This window comes from Tupaia chinensis, unplaced genomic scaffold (genome assembly GCF_000334495.1).
Source record: "Tupaia chinensis unplaced genomic scaffold, TupChi_1.0 Scaffold000174_1, whole genome shotgun sequence".
In the NCBI taxonomy this organism is placed as follows: domain Eukaryota; kingdom Metazoa; phylum Chordata; class Mammalia; order Scandentia; family Tupaiidae; genus Tupaia; species Tupaia belangeri.
In genome coordinates, this window is record NW_006159649.1 from 3,103,178 (window position 1) to 3,113,664 (window position 10,487).

The window sequence follows — 10,487 nt, forward strand, 5'->3', positions numbered from 1 at the left end:
CTTCCATGGTTGAATTTGGTGGGTTTATAAGTGAAAAGAATGAGGCCAGATCTGAGGAGAGAAAGCCGCATGGATACAGGCACTCTGCTCTGCTGAAAGTTCTGCCTTCAGCCATTGTATGATGCCTTTAGACTTTCCAGCCACCAGTACTGTTAGTAAAATAAACCCCTGTCCTCTTAAATTCATTAATTCTCAGATATTTCTGTTAGCAATCCAATAATGGACAAAAAAAAAGAGAAGAGAACTATGTCTCACTGATAAGGGAGATGGAAGAGAATAAAGAGATAACAAAGAAGAAAATAATGACCATTTAAGAGAAATGCAACAAGAAAAACTGGAGAGTCAGGAGGTGGTGCAGTGATGGAGCAACTGGCACCCCATCAGCAAGGTCTTAGGTTTATGTCCCAAGACCTTCCAGAGCATTCCAGGTATGCAAATGTGTCTGTTATCCAGGCTGCCTAGAACTGGGGGTGGATTGCCATGTGAAGACCCTGTTGGGGTGCCTGTCTCTTTGTCTTTTTTCTGTGGCTGAATCAATAAACTTTTATTTTAGTGTTTTTTTTAAGAAAGAGTTTTTTGCTACAGGGTGTGTGTGCTGGCCAGAGAGACAGAGAGACAGAGAGATAGAACGCAAGAAATCACTCCCCAAGGAAGATGGTCATGCCAGTCTCTTCTCCTCCTGTCTCCTCTTGGAATTTTGAGCATGCATGCACACATGCCTGGTGTGAATTTTAACACACCGGTCTGGGACTCAAACTGCAGTCCACTATGTGGGAGTCCAGTGATGTAACCATTATGCAATCTACTGGTCCCTGAATTTGAATTAATAAACTTCTAAAAGAAGGGGAGTTGGAAACTGAAATCGCACTGCTGTCATAAATGGCTTTTGTTCTCCTGACTTTATTCTTTTTCTTGTGAAAAATAAATATTGGCAGTATACTCTTTCTTTCTATCTCTTTCATTTTCTGAAAAACTATAAGGTTCAATGAAACTGAACATTGTATGAAGGCAAAAAAAAAAAAAATAGATCAATTTGCTAGGAGGAAGCAATTGCTCCAGGATTTTTCTCTTGAAAATCTTTTTTATCATCAGGATGGATTTTTTTATTATTATGTTTTTTGTCCAAAAGTCATTCTACAAGGGAAAACTCCAATAACATTTAAGAACAAACAATACTATTCCAATAGTACCTATGGATTCATTACTATACTTTCGGCCCATAATGTTTGCAGCATCAATTATCTCTTTTGTGAGAAAAAGACTGAATTTGTGACCCATGACAATGAAGAAGATTGTTTTCTTTTCACAGCCATCTGCACAAATTTAATTTCCTTACTGGATCCTTTAATTGTACTTCTTAATCAGATGCTCAAACCCTTGAATTCTCTCAAGACCTCTGTTCTCTTTCTCACCCTCACCCTCCTTTCCCCAACGGGCAATCAATAATTACTACAGTATGTGCCTTTCCTTTGAAAAAATATTAATGCTAAAAACCTCGATGTAACAACTTCTGATCATCGTACTCTGCAGGAGGCCTTTCCTGTTTCTTTTTCTCTTCCAAAACATCCTCTAAGCAACTTATGCTAACTAACTATAAATGAGAAGATAAAACTTCAAATTATGTTTTACAGAAAAGAGTCTTTATTGTCCAAAATAAGAAAAAGTCTTGGCATAAGTTTTCTATTAGAATTGAATACTTTTAAATAAGCACTATGTTCTTAATGTTAAATTATAAGTCATTTAACAATGTGGGAACTTGTTCTAATGTCAATGTGATTAATAGTTAAAACTCTACCCATGTCATTTTTTGGACTTTTTTTTTTTAAATTAATTAGATGAAGAAATAGGCTGCAAAGCAAGTTTTGCTGAGCACTTCAGGGTGTCTAATGCATTGTGATATTGAAAGAAACAGAATTTATTTTCATATTTTTTTTATTTTTAAAAATATAGCCCCACCATATAGCCCACATAGTAGCATGCCCTGGGCACTGCTGCTTGGAAGGCTGAGGTGGCATAGGAGGCCTACGTCTGATTCCTGGCCCACCCTAAAACTCTGGGGCCATTGCAACATGCATGAAATTCTAGCCACTCTTTGCATCTGCCATTTTCCTTTTTTAATCTCAAATGCCCTTCTCCAAAACACCTGCTGCTTTTTCTAATTTGTCTTTCAAAGACTCAGTTCAGAACTCGCCTCTTTCAGAAAATAAAGAAAGATCTACAGATGACAAAATACAAAGAAACTTCAGTAATATCTAAACGGTCACTTTATCTGTAAGCCTAGATAAGGGATGTCTGTAAGATTCCCCAGTGACCTAGCACCATAATCCAGGGATTTTTTTTTTAACTGCTTCTCACTGGTTCCCAACTGTAACAAAACACACAGCAAACATTTTTTCTGTTTACCATTTTATATCCTGCTACTTATTACAAATCTTAGCATTACTTATACCTAAAATTAATTATGGAAGAAAAATAGATTAGTTTCAAATTAACTCTTAAAGTACTCATAATCAGATATATTTTAATCCATGGCTTATCAAATATGTCTTACAGTACTTTTAAAAGGGAAATTGATATCTTTCCTATTATGACATGGAAGTGATGCAAGGATAGTAACAGGATATACAGCATTTAGTATTTCAGGGCAAACATAAGGGAGTGCAAGGGGAGTTTCTTTAAGTCAAGTGGGGCTCTTTCACCCACCGTAGGAGCAGATATACCTGTGCCGAATGAGCAGATCAGAAGCATTTTTACTGAATAAGGTTTTGCATAAAGGATTTCAAAATGCAAATGTATCTTGGAGCAAGATATGCCAAGATAAGACTATTTCAGCTTTTGAGTTCTAAGTAGGTAGGTGTGTCCTTCCTAACACTATCTTCCCCTGACTCCTCTTCAACTGTTAGTCCATTGGAAAGTTATATAACCAGTATTTTGATTAAAACATGACCTTTAGGGACCAGCAGATAACATAATGATTACGTCACAGGACTCTCACGTAATTGACCACAGTTCGATTCCTGGACCAGGTAGCTTAAACTCAGGCTGTGTGTGTGTGCATGAGTGTCAAAGATCCTGAGAGGAGAATGAAGGAGAAGGGATTGTGGCATGGCCATCCACCCTGGAGGGATGATTTCTCACTCTCGGTCTCTTTGTCTTTGACTTTCTGGCAGCACATGCACCCAATAGCAGAAACCACCCTTAAAAAGAATAAAATAAAATAAAATAAAAGAATGGCTTTTGTGAAAGTTCCAATTAGGTGTTTCCTTCTTTTAAGTAAATGTAATGTAAACTTCTCATTTAAAATTAATGCTAGTTGGATAGTGGGCACAAGATTCTAGTCATGCAATGAAATTGGTATGTAACTGAACCCTCCATCTTATTCAGTACCTGAAATATAACTGTATCTTAATTTTAGGTAGTCATTCAGTTCAATTTTCAAGACACGTAACTATTCAGTCAATCATGGATTTTCCTCAAGAGTCTTCTCTCTCTCCCTCTCTTTTGCTATTTCTTGTTTATTTTGAAAGCAATTCAGACATCAGAGAGGTGTTTTTTTTTTTTTTTTTTTTTGAGAGGTTTTTGCTATAGGGGGTGTGTGTGCTCACCCAAAAAACAGAGAGAGACAGAGAAACAGAAAGCGAGAAATTCCCTGCCGGGGGGATGGCAACACCACAATCCCTTCTTCTCCATTCTCCTCTTGGGATCTTAGGCATGCATGCACATGCGCCAGGCATGAGTTTAGGCCACCGGGTCCAGGACGCGAACTGTGGTCGACTACATGGGAGTCCAGCGACATAGCCATTACACCAACTGCTGGTCCCAACATCAGACAGCTTTTAAAAGGGTAAAATTAATATTTTATTATCATTTATAATCACTTGGGTATATAGTCTCCATACTTCACACTTTTTGTAAATTAAAAAAAAAGTACAAGTTTTAAATGCCCACTGGCTGGTTACAGTTTCAGAAAATATGATTATAGTAATTTATTAATGGTGGCTTCAAACTTTTCCTTATTAGTTTTGGAAAATTCACCATATGTCCCTTTTTAAAAATCTGGAAGGTAGGCATGCACTTGACTTCACACTCTGAGACAACATCTCGACAGTCGTCCATGTCTACTTCGAGGAACAGGATACTTTTCAGAGAGGGAATAAAAGAAAGGTTTATCATTTTGCAAGGCTCAAACCACGTGACCAAGAAGTCAACTACTACAAGCTTATCTCCTGCACCTCCCAGAGCTTCATGATAAGCATTCATGGTGTTGATTCACTTCACCATTTTGGCTGTTGGATTGCTGATGAGTGCCTGTACAAACCAATAGAAAAGGATCCAAAGTGCTGAACAGAGCTTCTCTTTTTGTTTCATCTCCCTGGATTGCTCTGTTTGACAGGTGGGGTTATGGTAGCTTATTTATGTCTCTGGCATCATTAGAACATTCTGTTCTACCTTTGTTTATCATGTGTACTTGCCTCATCAAAATGAACTAATTTTCCCTGATCCTTCCATGACCTCTGGTATCCAAGTCTATACCTCATAGACCATCCGTCTATTTTTCTCATTAGTTCTTAAGAAATATTGCACTCTCTAAATGGACCTAGGGAACTGTCATGACACTACCACAATAAAAGACAAAATGGTACTCTGAACCTGATCTGCCTTTGGGCCCATTCCCCTTGGCTCTACTGTTATCAATTGTCAGATTACCACTCATGCTTTAGCCTGGACATGGGACTACTCTAAAAGAGTCTAATTTCTCTGTACTACTATCTGAGAAGGGAGGTACAAGTCTGCTCTGTTTCAGGCCCCATTAAGCCTACTCTCATATCCACGTTTTGCAATGCTGTCCTGGAGAAGGTGTTAGATCCTTTCTGAGAGACATAAGAAACATCTCCAACTCTAGCTACATCTCGCTAAGGTACCTTGTCTCCATCTGATTGGTTGTAGTGTCTTCTTCATTCACTATGGCAGGAAAAAGAGTCCTCATATAATTCAGATATTTCATTTCTGATGTGGGTCAGATATAATCTCTTTGCTCTGAGAGTTCTAACATTTTAACATTATGGAAACCAAATTCCCTGAGTCTACAAAAATTTTAGTATTTGTAATAAAGATTCTCCCCTATTACAATGAGTTCCATGTTAAAAAAATATATGATATTAAAATGCCTCATTTGTTTTAGTCTATGTGAGTCCTTTCCCAGAACTAACAAATGTCACTAATTCACTGGGCAAATAGTCTCAGTATGATAAGAAAATTTTGGTTTTTGAAATATCTCTCTCTCTCTCTCTCTCTCTCTCTCTCTCTATATATATATATATATATATATACCAAAATAGCATACACTAGGTTAAATCCTAGATTATTTTGCAAATTTAATATTCTTTTGGTAAATAAAAATACATATTTTCTGGAGAGGGTCGGAGTCTACCCAAACATCTCCATTACTGTCAATAACAATGGTAATAACTTTTAATCTCTGGCAGTCTTTAGGCCTTTTGTGTTGACACAAATAAAATAGAACATTTATAATGCTACAATAGTGGAACCAGGCTAAACCATTTATAAGACAATCGAATTAGTGGGCAAGGTTCTTCATATTTCAGGAACGTATTCTGTTCTGCAATCTATTCATATCTAGGTAATAATAACCTTGGCAAAGTATGTGAAATCTTCTCTTAAACCTTAGGAAGCATGGATCAAATTCTGTGAACAACAAATTCTATTACAGCCAACTGCTATAACATGAAACTTTCTAAAGTATACTTAAGGAATATTAAATACAAGTCAATTTTAGGGCAATGAAAGAATCCTGGGGAGAAATGTTCACCTGTTGAAATATTCATTTTATAAGCTAAATAATGTGATTGAATGTATAAAAGAAAATGAAATAAAAAAAACTTGGGGAAAAAAAGAAAAATCCTATTGGGACTTTAAAAAGAAAAAAAAAAAGAATCCAGTAAGTCCCCCAGTACAATGATTGGATTCGAAATAAAACACAATCCTTAAACAGCATGAAGTTTCATTTCATGGTCTTGTATTATGTCCACATTATAAGATTTAAACAGAGGATCAGCATGTTCAATGCTCTATGTGGGTTGACTTTAATTTTAAAGAGTACACAGTGTCATTAAACTGACCTTTCCTCTGTGGTACACCATCAGATATTTATTTCACACATTTTTAACAAAAGAAAAAGATAGAATTGATCTGATTGGAATATGTTTTTACATGGATTGAAAACCTTGCTGTAGATATCAAAATTTCCCTCTCAGGCTTTTTGCTCTATCTCTTAATGATGCTTTGTGGCCATCAGTTACGTTGTCTGTCTGATGAAAATCAATCTGAACTGGGAATGAATCAGCTTTCTTATGATCATTAAGAGGCTCTTTAATTAACCTAAAGCTGTGGTTAACACTGGCACTTACATTTTTGAAAGAAGCTTTCTTGAAATTTTATTCTCACGGTTTAACTTTAAATACATAATAGGATCGATGTAAGTTCTATAACTCATCTGCCTTCCTAACATACAGAAAAATGGAAAAACAACCCTGGGATATTCTTATTGTTTAAATTTGTTTCTTTCTTTTTCCTCTCTCAATAATAATTCCCTTCCTGACCAATAATTGTATTACATTTATCACTCTTTCTAAACCTGTCCTTTTGTTCTTGTCAATTGTTGGTCGTCATTATGAGTGGGAAGCACAGTTATTTAAAAGAACTTCATTATATTATTTTCAGTGGGTTGGAAGGGTCAGTGGCATCGTTTGTTCTTTTCCATCTGTGACACATATGCCATCCGTTATTAACGCCTGGAATGCATTTTCTAAAGTATGCCTTTATTAGAGAACATGTGATATCTTGAAATAGTCTGCAGCAACATAGAACTGCAATTGTGATTTTAATGAGTTTAATTTTTTTAAGATTTTTTAAAAAAATTTTCACTAAGCTAAAAAACATCTAAATGAAAATATGAAATGTGTTTGGACACTGCATGACACACTACACTGATCATGGCAGGAGACACAGAGGAGAGAAACTCAGCTTCTGATCTTGGAGAGTTTATGCTTATTACAATGGGAACCAACCCCATGTTCAACAAAGAAGCCCCTTGACTTTTTTCAAGTCAAATGAGATCGGTAATTTGACAGATCTAATGATAAGGAAACGTACTAAAACGAGGGAAATAAGAAAAGTCTTTATAAAAGGGACATTCTTTGTGATGGACCTTCAAAGTGGTATGACAGAGATTGCTAGAGGTTTGCCTAAACTTGTATCTCATCTTCCTGGGAAGACATCTAGCAACATTTCCAACCTGCTTTGCAATTAGATTTGGGTATATGATGATGTCTACTAGTTGAATGGAAATGAATGATACCAGTATCACTTTCAGGAGGACTCTTTCACATTGGTGGAGGGAGTGCAAACTACAATAGTACAGCCTTTATGGAAAACAATATACAGGTTCCTCCAAAGAACTGAAACTAGAACTACCCTGTGTTCTAACAATGCCACCACTGGGTATACATCCTAAGTAAAGGAAATTAGTATCTTGTAGAGTTCCTTCAGTCTCCTATTGTGACACTATTCACAATAGCCCAGACATGGAATCAACCTAGGTATCAATGAGTGAATGGATAAAGAAAGAGTAATATATATGCGGAATGGAATAATAGCCACTAAAAATACAAAAATCCTGTCATTTGTGGCAACTTGGATGAAACTGGAAGACATTATGTTAAGTGAAATAAAACAGGCACAAGATAGGAATATTCCGTAGTCTCACTCATATGTAGAAGATTAAAAAAAGAAAAAAGTTGATTTCATAGAAGTAGAGAGTAGAAAAGGAATTACCAGATGCTGGGAAGAGGAGGATGGCTAGAGGGGGGTGTTAGAGTACACAGTTAAAATAGATAGGAAGATTAATTTCTCATGTTCTCTGGCACAGTAAGATGACTCTTGTTAATAATAATTTATTGTATATTTCAAAATAGAAAAGATGATTTTGAATGTTCTCAACACAAAGTAGTGATAAATGTTTGGGGTGATACATATGCTAATTACCTTGATTTAATCATTGCTACATTATATAAATACTACACTCCAGGAAATACATATTATTTGTATGTGTCGATTAAACTTTTTTTAAAAAGTGTCACTTTTGGGGCCAGCAGATGGCTAGTGGTTAAGATACTGGACTCCCACATTTGCCTACTACCATTTAAGCCCCGGACCTGGCAAACTGAAAAATCACACTGGGCGTATGTGTGCGCATGACCAAAATTCCAAGAGAGCAGAGGACGAGAGATTGAGAAGTGACCATCCTCTGGGGAGTAATTTCTCACTTCCCTTCTCTCTCTCTCCCTCTCTCTTTCTCGCTCTTTCTCTCTGGCAAGCACCCGAGCACCTATGGCAAAAATCTTTAAAAAAAAAAAAAAAAAAAAAAAGTGTCGCTTTTAGATCTGGTACATTAGAATGTCTCTTCCTTTATATTCTTTCCCCTTCAGCATAACTGAAAAGCAGAGGATCCCCTTGGGGTGAATGAGAAGCCATATGTAGAAGATGGCACAGCATTCAACCTCATGTATGATGGTGTGAAAGAGAAGCATACAGCCTACTGAGTGCAGTTACATAAACAAGCACGTCGGGACCAGCAGATGGCATAATGGTTACATGGCTAGACTCCCACGTAGTTGACTGTGGTTCAAGTCCTGAACCCAGTGGTTTAAAACTCATGCCAGACATGTGTGTGTGCATGCCCAAAATCCTGAGAGGAAAATGGAGAAGGGGTTGCAGTGTGACTGTCTCCTCTGGGGTGATTTCTTGCTTTCTGTCTCTCTGTGTCTTTGGCAAGCACACGTACAAAAATCTTTCTTAATAAATAAATAAATAAATAAATAAATACATAAGCAAGCAATTTGTGTTTGAACTCTGATATACTTTGGATGGAATCTATTTGCGACAGCAGCTAGTTTATCATAATAACAGATTGTATTATTCTCACAAGTGATGTTAGACAAGGGGATAAATGGCATTTTTCTGGTAGAGGAAATAGTATGCATGAAGAACTGAAACTGGGGAACCAGCAGTTAACGTAATGGCTATGTCACTGGACTCCCACGTAGTCGACCACGGTTCGTGTCTGGGACCCGGTGGCTTAAAACTCACGCCTGACATGTGTGCGTGCATGCCCAAGATCCCGAGAGGAGAATGGAGGAGAAGGGATTGCAGCGTGACCGTCCCTCCTGGGGGGTGATTTCTCGCTTTCTGTCTCTCTGTCTCTCTCTGTCTGTCTGGCGAGCGCACGCGCCCTATAGCGAAAACCTCTCCAAAAAAATTAATAAATAAAAAGAACTGAAACTGGAAAAAATGTGACTTGTATTCTTGTTGTTTTTGAAGTCCAATTGAGTGATAGTATTTAATATACATAGAAAAAAAGAAAAGGAGTCAAAAAAAGGATTGGGTTGATTAAAAACAAATTCAACTGCATCATAGTACATGTTTTCTCTCACTCAAATTAATATGTTTCCTCCTCCCTCCAGTGGCAAGAGGGTGTGTGAGACTGACAAAGAAAGACAGTGAAAGAGAGAGATTCAGAGAGAGGGAGAAGTGTGGTTATTAGCAACATCTCCTCCATTTCTCTAACCTGTCAGGATTTAGGGCATGCACTCACATATGCCTGGGTGGTTTTTAAGCTAGCAGCGCTGGTATTCAAGCCATATTCAGTCATGTGGGATCTGGCTCCTTTAACCATGAAGCTACAAAGTTGGCCCAAATTCTTATTCTGCTACTGTCATAAAAGTAACTTTCCACTTGTCCTTTCTTTGTGGCATATTTATAACCAAGTGCAGAAGTCTCTGTTCTAGCTTTGACTGATGTTGAAAGATTTTATTATTATTGTTAATTTGCATTGCTGTAATCTCTTCCTCATTTCCAACTTTACTAATGAAGAGTTTAAACCATGACCTAAAAACAAACAAAAAAACCAAAATACAAAAAAACATATACCTCAATATTGTTTGTTCGAACATCCAAAAGATCCCCAGGGTAAAATAGGAAGGTGATTTAAGGAATAGAGCTGGAATTAATTCCCATTTCAGTTTTCTTTCTTTACTGTCACTTCTCATTTTCTCTTTGAAGTGAAGGTTGAGCTTGATCTCTAAGCATTTGTATCTAGCATACAATGGGATTTTATTTAACCAAAGTGTCTTTCTCATATTCATTGGAGGATCATAGCAGTTTAAATAGTATGCACACAAGCTGCTTCTAAGTGATGACAAATTTAAATTATTACTTTCTATTTTCCTACAGCACACTATAAATATCAATGATAAAGATGCTAATTAAGCTAATACTAGACCCAGCTGCAGTAGCACATGGCTAAGACACTATACCCTGCAAGCTGGGACCAGACGGAAGGCCCGGGTCTAATTCCTAGTTCAACCTGAAGACTGGACAAGGAGTTCTGTACCTATAGACCCAGCAAC

The 10,487-nt window shown here is 37.0% G+C and overlaps 1 pseudogene; it reads right to left on the reverse strand.

Annotated features, from left to right (window-relative positions):
• Window positions 1–3,976: 3,976 nt before the first annotated feature.
• On the reverse strand, window positions 3,977–4,281 carry LOC102486555 (thioredoxin pseudogene; annotated as a pseudogene).
• Window positions 4,282–10,487: the final 6,206 nt, after the last annotated feature.